Source organism: Giraffa tippelskirchi, chromosome 6, assembly GCF_054371585.1.
Source record: "Giraffa tippelskirchi isolate mGirTip1 chromosome 6, T2T-mGirTip1v1.2.pri, whole genome shotgun sequence".
Taxonomy (NCBI): Eukaryota; Metazoa; Chordata; class Mammalia; order Artiodactyla; family Giraffidae; genus Giraffa; species Giraffa tippelskirchi.
Genome location: NC_137280.1, coordinates 63,534,329 through 63,549,523, shown reverse-complemented (window position 1 = coordinate 63,549,523; position 15,195 = coordinate 63,534,329). Strand labels below are relative to the sequence as shown.

General features: G+C 40.4%; 1 protein-coding gene across 10 annotated transcripts in view; it reads right to left on the bottom strand.

Moving 5' to 3' along the window:
- LOC145511219 (uncharacterized) overlaps positions 1–15,195 on the bottom strand; it is a 321,565-nt gene that overhangs the window by 105,254 nt on the left and 201,116 nt on the right. For 2 of the 10 annotated variants that reach the window (XR_014057649.1, XR_014057654.1), the window contains exons 4-5: positions 4,928–5,033; positions 4,395–4,567 (exon numbers count right to left, since the gene is read on the bottom strand). The exons of 7 other annotated variants lie outside the window; for them this stretch is intronic. The gene's annotated coding sequence lies outside the window, so the exon portion shown is untranslated. The remainder of the gene's footprint in view (positions 1–4,394; positions 4,568–4,927; positions 5,034–15,195) is intronic. One more of the 10 variants, XR_014057650.1, reaches the window with a different exon arrangement.

Here is a 15,195-nt window from a genome sequence, read left to right as displayed (position 1 = left end):
GGTAGTAACCTGATGGATGAGTTAAAACAACACACTTGGTGAATGGTGAGAAGTATGGGACAGCTTGGGCACTGAATAGTTTCATTCACCATGTTGAAGAACTAAGGAATCAAACAACCACCGAGCTATATCAGTATCAGCATCTAAAAGACAGCAATGGGAGCAGTTCTCCATCCAAGTAGCAGCATCAATATAGACAGTCAAGGACAACAGGAAAGAATAAAAGAAGATGCCAAGATCCAAGCAAGGGTGATGCCAAAGCTGGAGGAGTAAGTACCACTCAATTCAGCCAGGTAATCAATGACAATGTGACTACTGGGTATTTACCCTGAATGATGTCCACCTCATCTGAGGTCACATTGAATGGCAGAGAGAACATAAGTCATTTAATGCTTCAGAACCTTTTCCAGATTCTAGGAAGAAATTCATTACCATAGCCTAAGTGCCATCACTGACCATTCCAATACTTTGTGACACTCTTCCAAATGACCCTGGTCATGCCCAAATCTCATCTCATGATACAAGGTAGTGTCCTCCCCTTCCGTGCTGTGAGCTGATAGTTTATAGGGAAACAGCCAAGAGGGTAAATCTTCTTTTAAAATGTAGAGAGGCAGAAATAGGGATTTTGTGTAAGAAAAACACAGTGATCTTTAGAATATGTTCTCTTGGGAACCAGAAAGCTTTAGGCATCAGCTTGCCTGGAAGCTGCAAAACTCACTCTCCTCTTTTATGTTTCCTAGCATTCAGAGCTGACAGACAGAGGAAGAGAAGACAGTCAGAATATGAGCATCCTTAACTCTGGAACCTAGAGATGTTTCTCTGAGCTTTGCTGTGAGCTGGATTTAAAGTAAGGCTTTGCTTTATTAATTTGTAGTAGTAGTAGTAGTAGTGTTAGTCACTCAGCACTGTCCGACTCTGCAACCCCACAGACTGTATCCTGCCAGGATCCTCTGTCCATGGAATTCTCCAGGCAAGAATACTGGAGTGAGTTGCCATTTCCTTCTCCAGGGGAACTTCCCGACCCAGGGATCGAACCCAGGTCTCCTGCATTGCAGGTAGATTCTTTACTGTCTGTACCACTTACTAATTTGAGGGCTGGATATTTGTTTATTTTTAAGGCAGAGGTGAAAACATTGGGATAAGAGATCTAAGATCTACGTTGCAGTCCAGATAATCAATAAATAATAATTTGGACTTGACAAGGTTCCTTACCACCTGGGCTTCAGTTTCCCCATTTGTATCATGAGGGGGTTGAACAGGTTGATCTCAGTCCTGACATTCTGGGATGTGGTCATTTTACGGACTACCCATAAATACTAGATTTCTTCCAAGAAAAGAATAAGTGGTCTCAGTTTTCTCATCAGTAAATAAAAAGATCAAAATATTAAAGTTATGTCTCTATTGCATGCTAAATCGCTTCAGTCATGTCTGACTTTTTGTGACCCTATGGACTGTAACCCATCAAGCTCCTCTGTCCATGGGATTCTCCAGGCAAGAATACTGAAGTGGGTTGCCGTGCCCTCTTCCAGGGGATATTCCTGATCCAGGGATTGAACCCGTGTCGTCTCTTATGCCTCCTGCACTGGCCTGCAGGTTCTTTGTTACAGGAGATGAAAATTCTGTCTGGTTTCATTAAAATACACCACTTAGGCTAACGATCAAAGCTGTGTTTACACTTATCCCAGGTCTAGCAAGAACTGCTATCCCCACACTCCCACAACTACAAGCAGGCACACTCACCCCACCCCAAGGCTCTGCAGACATAAGCAATGCTTACTTTTATAATAACATTCTTCACTTCATGAAAAGATCTACTAAATGGATCCTTTAAATGGCAATCTCTTTTAGAACATTTAAACATAATTCAATTTACTCCTTGAGAAACACATTTACTATACCCAAGCAAAGCCCACCTTGTTCTCCATCCAAAGTTTTGAATAGTTACTGGTCTAATGGAAGCAAAGACATTTTGTGCTTATAAGGGAAAAGATATGCATTCACTGATTGAAACTATATTCATTGCCAGCCTATTGACTGAGCCCTGAATGTTGGACTAGGTTCTTGGAAAATAAGTGTGAGTCAGATTTGTGTGGCAACTTTCCACACAGAATTTTCAAGTCCAGTGTGTTGGTAGATAATCTTTAAAGTGCCAGCTTAAAACAGAATAAGTGCCTTGATAGGAGAAGTACAGGTTTCATGGATACTCCAAACATAAGCATGTCATGAGAGATTTCCTATAAAAAGTGAACCTTGCACTAAGACCTAAGGAGACAAAAAGCAATGAGCATGACTTCCCTGGTGGTGCAGTGGATAAGAATCGGCCTGCCAGTGCAGGCGACACAGGTTCGATTCCTGCTTTGGGAAGACTCCACATGCCGCAGAATGACTAAGCCCCTGTACCACAAGTACTGAGCCCGTGCTCTAGAGCCCACGAGCCGCAACTACTGAGCCCATGTGCTTCAACAACTGACGCCTTCGTGCCTAAAGCTTGTGCTCGGCAACAAGAGAAGCCACCACAATGAGAAGCCTGTGCACCGCAACAAACAATAGCCCCCACTCACCACAACTGGAGAAAGCCTGCACAAAGCAACAAAGACTCAGTGCAGCCAAAATTGATTAATTAACAAACTGCATACCTAAACTTCCACAATGTTATCTGTCAATTATGTCAACGTTATATGTTAACACCTAAATATGAAGAAATAAAATTTATGTATACAAAAATGTGTGACAATTGTAAATGCATGTATACAAAAATTTATATTTTTTAGCCTCTGATAGTGCACACCATCATTTCTTTTCATGCCATGGAATGAACAGGACACAAAATGCGTAAACTACAAAAGATTTTACAATTACCTACATCATAAAATTCTTAATTTCCACATATAGAATATACCACAGTTTTAATAAACCAAGTCTCAGACAAGCTATACGTTTATTTATATACTAAGAAAACATTAGTATATAAAATATGTAAATAATTCTCATCAATCAATCCAAAAGATTCATGTGACCAAAGGCAAAAAATGGGTAGGTAATATATATAAATAAATGTCACAGATAAAGAAATGTAACTGGCTAAGAAACACAAAATGAATGATTAAGTAAGAACTATAACTTAGATTCAAAGGAAGTAAGGGAGAAAAAGGGGGAAAAAAGAAGGCTTGTAAGGATGAGGAAAAATAGGACTTACCATGTACATCAGATGGAAGCATAAATTAGCACAACCATATTGGGAACTATTTTGATAATAACTAGAAATTTAAAGATGAATATGTTCCCCGGGGAAATCTTATATGTGGAATTAAGGATTCATCTACAAGAATGGCGACACAGTGGTATTAATAAGAGTGAAAAACTGAAAATCATCTAAATGCCTTCACAGGAGAACAAATAAATAATTTTATGGCATAGTCATAGAATGAATACTGGACACCAGTTAGAATGAATGTTCTAGTACTACATCTGTCAACATAGACATTAATAAACTTGAATAAACATAATAATGCTGCACTCACAAGAAAGTAAGCTGCAGAAAGATATGATTACCTCTGGGGAGGTAAGAAGGAGAATGGGATTAATGAAAGCCTTAAATTATATACCAGAAATATTTCATAAAATTTATTCAAAGAGAAGGAAGACATATTCAACTTCTGTGTTGAGTGCCACTTTGATACAAGTAAAATTGTGGTGCTGGAGAAGACTCTTGAAAGTCCCTCAGACTGCAAAGAGATCAAACCAGCTGATCCTAAAGGAAATCAACCCTGAATATTCATTGGAAAGACTGATGCTAAAGCTGGTGCTCTAATTTTTGCCCACCTGATGTGAAGAGCCAACTCATTGGAAAAGATCCTGATGCTGGGAAAGATTGAAGACAAAAGGAGAAGAGGGCAGCAGAGGATGAGATGGTTGGATGGCATCACCGATTCAATGGACATGAACTTGGGTGAACTCTGGGGCATGATGAGGGACAGGGAGGCCTGGCGACAGTTCAGGGGTCACAAAGAGTTGGACACAACTTAGTGACTGAACAACAACAACAATACATGAGTATTGGATATTGGTAATCTATTGCTATATAGCAAATTACGTCAGTATTTTATAGCTTAAAATTGTTGACTAAAACCATCCCAAAGCAAAAGAAATGCAAGAAGGTAAAGTGGTTGTCTGAGAAGGTTTTACAAATAGTTGAGAAAAGCAGAGAAATGTAAGGCAAAAGAGAAAGGGAAAGATATACCCAACTGAATGCAGAGTTTCAGAGAATAGTTTAAAATAACAAACACTTATTATCTCAACAGTTTCTGAGTGTCAGAAATCCAGGAATGACTTAACTGAGTGGTCTAGCTTAGAATTGTTTATGAGACTATAGTCAAAAATACCAGTTCAGGCACCTTCATCTGAAAGCTCAAGTGGAACTGGAAGAATTGCTTCCAATGTGGCCCCCTTACATCAGTGGAAAATTAGTCTGATGGTTGGTAGGAGTCCAAGGTTTCTGTTTTGGCCTTTCTGTATCCTGCTTGAGTGTCCTCATGACACAGTCACTGCTTTTTCCCTGAGGGAGAGACTCAAAAGACAACAAGCAATAAGCCACAATGTCTTTAGTACATAGTCTCTGATATTGCACACCATCACTTCAGCTTTATTCTGTTTAATAGAAGCAAGTGGCAAAGTACAGTCCATATGCAAGGGTAAGGATATTAGGCATCACCTCTTGAAATGAGGCGGGTCAAAGAATTTTAACTGCTTAAAAGCATCAGAATGTGTTACAACCTCTTTGTGCTATAAGGCATAGAAATATAACATTAGGTGTGATTTCTGCTGTCCAGCGTACAATCCTCTAAAGCAATTAAGTCACACGCAAGGCAGTTCACATCCAAGACTGATCAGAAATAGTTTCAGTGAATGGAGATGGAAACAGTCTTACCCAAGTGGTCAGGCGGCTTTGTGGAGGGAACAGGGCCAGATGAGGATTCTGGCATACAAGTAGGATGATGAAGACCTTCCAGGCAGGGACCAGCATCAGCAAAGGCCTGTGATCATAGAAAGTATGCATTTGAAGCATATTTTATATGCCTTTATTACAGAAGACACCAGAAGAACAGTTGCTTGTGGAGATTTTCCCCAGATAGATTGAAATTCATATACTATCTGCAGAGCCTCTGTGTTGCCTGAGGGACAAGACTGTGTATTTTTCATTTCTGCGTCCTCAGGAGCTAATGCTATGCCTGGCACAGAATAAGTTGTCCAAAATAGTTTACTGAGTAAAATATGGGCTGAAAAATAGAATGAACACGTAAGTAAGTGAATGATCGAGAGAATAAATGAACCCTCTACTATTGATTGTAACCCAGAGTACTTATCTGGGTGGAAGGAAACAAGATGGAAACATGGGGCATGCAGGGCATTGTGGTTTCTTCATCTATGCAAAGACCAAAGCATAGCTATTAATAGAATAAATGCCAGCCTCTACTATGTCAGGGGCTGAAGTCAGTGTATTTAGTCTTCCAAACTCCCCAACACGGAGGGTCCAAAAGGCAACCAAATTTTAACCTTCTGTCTCTGGATAAACAGGCAAGCAGACCTATGAGCTGCCACCCCTCCCCCTGCACCCCCGCTCATCTTTAATGTTCATCTGCTAGTCATCTTCCCAAGTTTTCCTGGCTCTCAACAAATACTCCATGAATGGCTATATCTCATCCAACTCTGATTATGCAGCTGACAATCCAACCATAAGCAAAGTCATATGAACACATATGTGTGTATCTCACCCATTCAATACTTATAGGGGTGTGGCTATTAAAGAATATTTCCTTTTTCCTTATAAAATATTTAAAAGGCCAATGCTGAGCTTCCTAACTGGCTTCACTGTCTTCTTCAATGTTCCACATTCCAGAAGGGCCCCAGGAAATCCTGTTTAACTGATTAATCTCCACTCGAAGTATAATTAAAAATAAGACAGCCCCCATCAGAACAGCTCTCAACTGATCAGGAATTTACACACACACACACACACACACACACACACACACTGATGTCACAATGTTAGGTGGACCTTCAGAAAAATATCAAAACCCTTCTCCTTCATTTCACAAAAAGCAACTGAACATCAAATGAATCTGGGTTGATAGGCAGTTCTGAAGCGGCAGGTGGTAATGAGCTTGCTAATTATTATGTACCATCCCTTGCTAGTCATCTTATCTGGCTACCTGGAGGATATCTTCTATCTCACCTTGGAAGTCCCCAGTGTCTCATCTCCAGATAAAGACTGCTAAGCTGGTAACCTGAAAAACTCTCCCCATGACCTTCAGATGTCTAAGCTAATAAAGAAAGTGAATGTGAAATATTAATTTCCCTCACTGAATATAAACTTTTGACTGTGTTAAAGCCCTCACCAGCCCTTTCCACATGGTCCCTGTTTTTTCTGTTTTATTGTTATTGTTATTGATGGTATTCAGCCAGAATTTAGACTGCCCTCTGAAAGCACTGTTACTCCCTCCAGAAAGTCATTTATGTGCATCTATGGCCTTAAAGATGATTAAAAGATGATTTCTATTCCCCTTTAGTCATTTGTCATTTTGCTTTGGAGCATAAAAGTCTAGGGTAAGTCTCCAGGGAGATTTAATCAAGTGACTGGAGTGGAATTTTATAAAAGACATCTCTCCAAAGGTAAGGGGGTGGAAAAAGATGAGACTGAGTTCTATTGATTGGAGTTCCCACCATTCCCTGGGTATGTGATCCTAATCAAGTACCTTTACCTCTGCACTTTGGTCACCTCATCTGTCGAATGTTATGAATAATGAGCTGATATTCATAAACACATAGCATGTGCTCCACAAACAAGATTTTCCTTTCCTCCTCAATTCTGAGCAGGACTCGGAGTACTATCATTGCAAGAGTGATTGTGTTCCAGGTGGGGAGGGTCTGGTACCTGCAGAAACAGAGCTATCCACACTAGGAAGATCATGACATGCCCACATGCATGCTCAGTTGTGTCCAACTCTTTGCAACCCTATGTACTATAGCCTGCCAGGCTCCTTTGTTCATGGGATTTCCTAGGCAAGAAATGCCAAGGGTTGCCATTTCCTTCTCCAGGGGATTTTCCCGACCCAGGGATCGAACCTGCATGTCCTGCAGCTCCTGTATTGACAGGAGTCTTTACCGCTGAGCCACCAGGGAAGCCCCCGGATGACAGCAGATCTTTCCAGATCTCTCTGGGGGATGTTGCTAATGTGCACTGCATGGGAATCCACATTCAGGTGGGATTCAGGGTCCTCCCCTGTCTCTTGGAACTGTTTATTTCCTAAAGCCCCCAATTCCTGAAGCCACTGCAATATGAAATGGCCAACCTAGATCAAACCCTGGCCAGCATCCCTCTGTCCCATTGTTCTGAAACCAATGATAGGCTTAAGGGACTGTTTCTGGAAGGAAAAGGACACCCTTGTTTGTTATAACACTGCAAGATGGGAGGAAACTAGCATTGTGAGTAGTCGTTCTTTGAGAGGGGCTGGGAAACGGCAAGATGAATGAGACACGTCTGTCACTATGGAGAGGGGCTGTCCCAAGACTGCATGTGCTATGCTATGAACGTGTACAGAGAGGAATACCTTCTACCAGGAGTACAGGGTAGGGAAGGCCTATGAACAGTGTGACTATAGGTTAGGCCTTGAGGAAGGTACAAGGGTTCACTAGATGGAAAAGCTGCCTAGATTGAGGGGACAGGATGAGCAAGAACTCAAAGGTACAAGGTGAGGGGTGGGGTGAGGTAGGCCCAGAAAGATGATTTGGGTCTCACCTACAATGCCAAGGTTACTCTTGAAGAATTCTCAAGCAGAGAGTGACACAATCAGATCAGTTTGTCTGTCCTGAAGGCCCACTTTTCCTCATATTTCTGAATTTGATTAACAAGTTTAGGCTCTTAGGAGAACTTTCATGAAATATGTATATTATTCTTCAGAATTTATAAATTACTTTCCCATAAATTATTATATTCTTATTTAATGAGTAATATTTAATATATCTCATTTATATGTATATGTAATGTAATTAAATAAATTAAATAATATGTTACTTAATGAATAATAACGTAACACAATGAGGAATCAATTAGACCCTTCGAGTGGAAATGTGTTTATGTGTGTATCAGGTCACAGTGTAAAATAATTGGCTTAAATTGAAAAAAAAAACTGTTCAATAAGATGACCTAGGAAGATTTGGTGCTTTAATCAAAGTCTCTTACCCCCGGTAGATACATGACCAGTACATGGGAGAATTAGGTGTCCTATGGGCCCTTAATGAATATTAATTGCTAGTCATGGAATGAGTGATGGAAGTTACCAATTGAGAGACTAAAACATTCCTAGGAATTAATGTCTTGATGAGAAGGATTGATATCCTAGTAAATAGCTGAGGTTTTTTAGCACCAGCTCAGCTGCATCTCTGGGGGATGTCTAAATCAGAAGTCATCATTATACTCTCAAGAACTGCAAATGAAGATTCATAAGCCCATAAATTTCCTTTTCTATGGGCTCCTGACTTGCATTACTCAGTTAAAAGGCAGGTTCAAGAATAAACGCTTTATTTAAAATCCAGAGGTTAGGGGCAAAACACTTATTTTATAATTCTCTTTGAACCAGCCAGTTTAGAAATACCACAGAAATACCTCTCAGGAAATTACCTTTGAAGAAATTTCAGTTTGCTTATTTGGAATTGAATTATATGATCTTTAAGTTTTTATTCAATTTAAATTTCTATAAACTGGAGTGAACAATTTTGACCAATAGAATCCAATAGTGAATCTTGACAAGAGAACACAGTGATCTCAGAGCCACAACTTTGATTCATTAATTCATCTGATTATAGTATTTTAAACTAAAGTATGTTATATTTCCACTATGTTTTGGTACCAGATAAATTGAGAAGATGGGGTGAGCAAGACAGACACATTGAGCACAAGCATATTATTTGTAAAGTTAGGATGCTACAGGGATACAACGGCAGGGCACACAGTATGCACCATCTTGTCTGGTCTGAGGGTTCATGGGAGACCCTTTGAAGAAAGTAACACTTAAATTAAGACCTAATGGAAGGATGATTAGGAACTAGTTTGATAAAATATCAGAGTGTATGGATGTTCCAGTTAGAGGGGTACCAAATCTGAAAGCCCAAAGAAAGAATGAGAGAAAAAATCAGGGAGGGAGAGAGAAACAGAGAGACTAAGAGATTACAGGAGGAATAAAAATGAGAGGGACTGAATAAGAGGTGAAGCTGGAGAGGAAGTTACCAGGCAAGTAAGACGTAAAATTTATATCAGGAAACTAGGAATTTATCCTAAGAGCAGTAAACAGCCACGTGAAACAACGTAAATAGTGTTTTGACAAAGCTAGTGGCTGATACATAGGCATCTAACAGAACTAACACACTTGAGTCTATTTTTAGTCTATGATGGATGAAGCAGCAAGGGAAATTTTGGTGATCCTCAGCGATAACCCTGATTAAACATACCTTCACAAGAGGAGGAATGGCTGGCCACTGGGACACTTACGAGGCCAAAAATATTGGTCTTTCATGGAGTACTTTACTAGACTTTCTCTTCTCCACCTTAATTCTTGCTTCCCAACATGGCTGTGTAACAACTATTCCAAAATTAGAGGCTTCAATAATAATTATTAAACTCATTTAACCAATTGCAGGTCATCAAGAGTTGGCTAACCTAGGCAGGGTTCATCTAGACGGTTCCACCCTAAACTGTGGATACAGATACCCTAGCTCCTAGCTGAGGCTTGGATTCAATTCTGTTCCATGCGTGCTTAGTCATTCTAGGGCTCAGCCTGAAAGGTTATCCCAATGGCTATGTTTTGGCTATGGCTCAAAACATCAAGTAGAAGCACAGGAGGCCTCACAAAGTCTAGGGTTAGCCCTGCACACTATCACTTCCTCCTCATCTATGGCTTGTTGTTGTTGTTCCATTGTGTCCAACTCTTTGTGACCCATGAACAGCAGCATGCCAGACCTCCCTGTCTACCACTATCTCCCAGAGCATACTCAAACTCATGCCCATTGAGTCAGTGATGCCATCCAACCATCTCATCTTCTGTCGTTCCCTTCTCCTCCTGCCTTCAATCTTTCCCAGCATCAGGGTCTTTTCCAATTAGTCAGCTCTTCACATCAGGTGGTCAAATATTGGAGCTTCAGTTTTAGCATCAGTCCTTCCATTGAATATCACTTCCTCCTCTTCTATGGCTAGCCCCACCTCTTTTTGTGGCAAAATATACATAACGTATACATACTATATACATATGTATATATGTATGTGTGTGTGTGTGTGTGTGTATATGTTATGTATATTTTTCTTGTGGCTCAAATGGTAAAGAATCTGCCTGCAATGTATGAGAGCCAGGTTTGATCCCTGGGTTGGGAAGATCCCCTGGAGAAGGAAATGGCTACCCACTCCAGTATTCTTGCCTAGAGAATTCCATGGACAGAGGAGTCTGGCAGGCTGCAGTCCATGGGGTCATAAGGAATCAGACATGACTGAGAAATTTCACTTTTTTTCTTTCTTTCTTATACATAACATAAAATTTTACCTTTTTAAGTTCACAGTACTGTGACTGGCCTATCTCATCATGTCTTCAAGGTTCATCCGTGTTTGACACGTATCAGATTTTCTTTCATTTATAAAGTTGAATAATATTCCATTCTATGTTTATACCACATTTTGTTTATCCATTTATCCATCAACTAACACTTTGGTTGCTTCTGCCTTCTGTCAACTGTGAACTGAATGCTATGGATATGAGTGTACAAGTATCTGAATCCATGCTTTCAATTTTGGTGTACATAGTTAAAAGAACTGCTGAATCATATGGTAGTTCAATTTAATTTTTTTGAGGAACTGCCATTTTTCAGTTCCTCAAAGTGGCTATAACAGTTTACATTCCTACCAGCACATCATAAAAGTTCCAATTTCTCCATATCCTCACTAACACTTGCTATTTTTTTTTTTATAATAATGATCCCAATGGGGATTAAGTGGTAGCTCATTGTGGATTTGATTGGCATTTCCCTAATGATTAGTGATTCTGAGCATCTTTCTGGCTGTTTGTACATCTTCTTTGGAAAAAAAAAATGTCAGCTCAAGTTCTGTGTTCATTTTTTAATAGGGATGTTTGCTTTGTTGTTGTTTTGGGTTGTAGGAGTTGTTTAAATATTCTGTATAATAATCTCATCTGTTGTTGTTTAGTTGTCAAGTCGCGTCCAACTCTTATGACCCCCATGGACTGTAGCCCGCCAGGCTCCTCTGTCCATGGAATTTGCAGGCAAGAATACTGGAGTGGGTTGACATTTTCTTCTCCAATTAATCTCTTATCAGATATCTAATTTGAAAATATTTTCTCCCACTCTATAGGTTGCCTTTCACTCTGTCCAAACTATTTTTTGTGTCTAAGGTCCTATCACCCTGAATGTGCCTGATCTTATCATATTATTCTTTGATACAACAAAAGTTTTTAATCTTGATGAAGTTAATTTACCTGTTTTTTCCTTTGTTGCTTGAACTTTTAGTGTCATATCTAAGAAATTGTAGCCCAATTCAATGTTTAGTCACTCAGGTGTGTCCAACTCTGCAACCCCATGGACTACAGCACGCCAAAATCCTTGTCCTTCACGATGTCCCAGAGTTTGCTCAGATTCATGTCCATTGAGTTGGTGATGCTATCTGATCATCTTATCCTCTACTGCCCTCTTCTCCTGCCTTCAATCTTTTCCAACATCAGGGTCTTTTCCAATGAGTCGGCTCTTCGCATCAGGTGGCCAAAGTATTGAAGTTTGAGCCTCAACATCAGTCCTTCCAATCAACATTCAGGGTTGATTTCTTTTAGGATTGACTGGTTTGATCTCCTTGCAGACCCCCTGACCCTATCATTTTAAGGGAAGAACTACTATGTTACACGGAAAAGAGTAAGGATATAAGGAACAGAGAAGTACTGGCACACACACAAAAAATCAATCTGGACACCTCCCTTCCCTCTTTTAACTGCTCACTGTACTAACACCCTCTCCATGCTTTGCTCACATCCTTTTGTTCTTAGGATGGAACCCAGTCACTCTGAGCTGATAGTGACTAAAACTTGGCTAAAATAATGATATCTCCTACTGATACTTTCATTTCAAGCAAGGGCAAAAATCTTAAACCAAGGAAAGGAAGACACGCATTGACGTTTTGGTCATTTTTGAGCATGGGATAGAAAACTTCTCCACCCCTGAAGAAATGAATCAGAAAACTTGTCCAGTGCTCAAGTTGCCACCATTTCTGGTTTTTCAGCCCTTACCATCAAACTGCTTTGTTAGTAGAAGTTACCAGGATTTCACTACAAACAGGATACGGTGAGGGGTAACTCATTAACCAAACAGACCCAACAAGTGAAACAAATGGATAAACAATCCTTATACACTCCCTCAAAGTGTTTATCCCTTCTTCAAGGCAGTGTGAACCTTCGCTCAGGTAATGGCAGATAACTACTTTTCTTTCTTGTCCAGTTTTTCCAAGCCATATTTACATTGTGTAATTTGTTTCATAAAATGAAAAAAGAAGATATTTTCCTGGAGTCTTCTCCAGGTCTTATCAAATTTTGTTTACATTGTGTAATATAGATAATAAAACCAGATTTTTGCTAGGGAGGCTGTATGTTCTAAATGTAAAATCACAATGCTGAATATGGCTTTCAAGGTATACTCCCTTACTACAGATTCTGATTTTATTTTTTCAACACCATCCTAAGATACCCAACCCGCCCCCTGCCCCCCAACACACACACGCACACTCAGTCACAAATCATTGATTTAGAAAGCTAAGGGACTGGAAGGGTTTGTTGCTATAATTGTTTATATTTTGTTTTGTTTTGTTTCTGTCATAGAGAGTGCAGAGACTGATCAAGGTTTGTGTTTGTGTGATGGACAGAGAAGCAAGGGATTACAGAGGGGAGCTGGCTGTGTGAAGCCACTAGGGATATGGAAGGGACTGAGGTGTGGGGAAGGGGAAGTTAATTGCTGACACAGCTAAGGGAGCAGGTGGGTGGAAAGGACAAGGCTGGGAAGATTAGGTTCTATCCACCCCTCAGTTGCATGCCTTAGTAAGCCCATTTCAGTCCACCTATTGATGTCCACAGTGGACACACAAATGTAAGCAAAAAAGATGAATGGTCTCTCCTGTGGCCTTTATGATAAAAATCCCAAAGAGGCTTAGGGATAATGTAGAGAGGCAAAGAAAAGTACGCATGAGTGAGTTTAGAGGAAAAGCTTTCTATGCTTAATGTGTTTCAGAAATTATTCAAGAATAAGTCAAGCGTGAAAAATGGCCATTGAGACCCTGCCAAGGTTAGTATGAACCATGAGGATCTGGTGAGCAAATTCTAGCTATGTAATCAAAAACTGCTTGGTTGAAGCTTTAACTTAAGTACCAATTTTCCTCACCTCCAGTTTCACTAAGGGGGTGCCGTGGGAGGTTGTGGGGGGGCAGGCTGAGGTGACCATGCTGCAGGTATTTGTGCTGAGCCGGATAAAGTGGTTCCTGGACTCTCTGCTACAGAGGCATTTTTTTCATTCCCTTTACTTCCTCTCTCCCTCAAGACCTAGATTTTCACCTCAGAATCCTATACAAAAATGACAGAGAAACACTCCTTTTGCTGAGGTTTGACCAGAGACCTATCAATGGTCTCTTTTTCATTCAAATTGGCCAATTCTTGGCTAGACACAGGGGCAGAGATAAGGGCTAAACAAAGCCTGGAAAACAGGAATAAGGAAGAGGGGGGAGTATCATGGGCTCACAGGAGCCATGATTAATTGGTGTCACCAGAAGAAAACCCTATTTGATAACTCAGTGAATATTCCAGCAAGGGCATATTTCACATCATCTCCAAATTTATAATTATGCTGACTACACTCCAATGGAAATCTCTCCCCAGATTTTACTCTCTAATGGCCATGTAATAAAAGGCAATATACGTTCTTATGCTAAGTCATAAATAGGGAGCACTCAGCGTCACTGTCTTTCTGAGGAAATCTCGGGTCTTTGGGGATGCATATTCGTTCACACAATAAGGTGACACAAATCAACATGGTGGCCAAGCAGGCATGGGTGAATGATGGCCTCGGCTCTTAATGAAACCAAACCATGAAAGGCATTAGAAAGATTGATTGGTGTTAACTTAGCTGCCATTGTTAGCTGGGGTTCCCCAGGCTATAATGAAACTGCCAGGGGTTATTTATGGAGACACAGGGTTTAGGATGTAACTTATGTCCAGCAGGCTGGTGTTTCAGACACACACGCTTGAACCTCCACAGTGAACAGAGCAACAGACACCCATTTCCATGTGGCTCCTTGGAATGTATGAGAATGGCAGTCTTTCCTAAACCTTTGCACCAGGTTGAACAGAACACATTGTCAACCAGAAGGAAAATGGGCCAAGGTTAGGTATAGTTTGAAAATATTGACTTGAGGTTGGACAAGAGAAGATGTCAAAATAATTCCTGCTGAAAGGAAACCAAACACATGTATTCACATGCAAAAACAATGCCATTATTTAAGCCAGTGGATAAGATACAGGCCTATTTCAATGTTTGGGAATCCTCTTCTACCCATGGCTCCTTTCATGAGAGCCATAAAGATGGGAGAAAGAAGGAAAACCAATATTAATTCTGATAATTCAGTCATGCTCAGGTTCTAGGGACACAGAGCAGAGGACAAGGGTAGAAGGTGGGTCTGGGTGGAGGAGCAGAATAACCAGCGTGTTGCCACCTTCTTCAACCCAAGTCTCTGCTCTGTAGTGTTTGGCTTTATGGGAATGTGGGAAAAAGGATGGGAGAAAATTGACAAATAGAACTTCTCAAGAGCCACTAAGAATACACAAATTGTAGCAAGGCCAAGAGGCTGGAAATGTCACCCAATCAGAGAGGATCTTTAATTTCTGCCTGATTGGCTCCAACAGAAGGAAAAGGGGAAATGGTGCATGAACTTTGTGCTACAGGCATGATTCCTCAAAAGCCATCTCTCTCTTAGTCTGTTGCCTCCAATTCGAAAGAGAAATTTATAAAATGATCTCTTAATTTCTGGTGGCTCTGGCAATCTTTGGTGTTCTTTGACCTGTAGACATAGTACTTCAATCTCTGCCTCCATCAGAACAGGTGTTCTATTCTCCC